This window comes from Etheostoma spectabile, chromosome 13 (assembly GCF_008692095.1).
Source record: "Etheostoma spectabile isolate EspeVRDwgs_2016 chromosome 13, UIUC_Espe_1.0, whole genome shotgun sequence".
Classification (NCBI taxonomy): Eukaryota; Metazoa; Chordata; class Actinopteri; order Perciformes; family Percidae; genus Etheostoma; species Etheostoma spectabile.
The window spans coordinates 21,192,989-21,193,560 of record NC_045745.1 but is presented as its reverse complement, the minus strand read 5'-3'; positions in this window follow the sequence as shown (position 1 = coordinate 21,193,560).

Here is a 572-nt window from a genome sequence, read left to right as displayed (position 1 = left end):
TCACATAGCCAGACATTACTTCACAGCACAGCGGAGCTAACGTTAGACTATATTGACAGTCAATGAAACCCATGCTCTTGCTTAGTCTGAATTACAGTAGGAAGCGCTAAAACACAACAACCTCGCTGTCCTCTCCACCCGATGGACAGACACACTTTGTAGGCTTAGAATTACAGAAGGAACTGTTACAAATGACACTACCTTGGCTTCCTCTACACCCAACTGAACACACTTTAGTGGCTTAGAGTTACAGCAACAAACGCTAAAGACACTGAAAACTCACAGTCCTCTCTGGGCATAATATAACTCACCGTTGTCGGATAACGCCGCTGAACAAGCTACACGTGAACAGCCTTGGTCCGCTTCCCTGGTACACCTGTGACATTAGCAAGTTTGGCATGGCGTGGTTAGCCAGGACAAATCGGGATCACTTTACTGGCTGTGTCACAATTGTTTTTGCAAGAAACCAACTTGGGTACTCTAGCTACTGTACAGTGGGGCATGAAAGTTTGGGCACCCCAGGTAATAATTTGTATTAATGTTCATAAAGAAGCCAAGAAAAGATGAAAAAA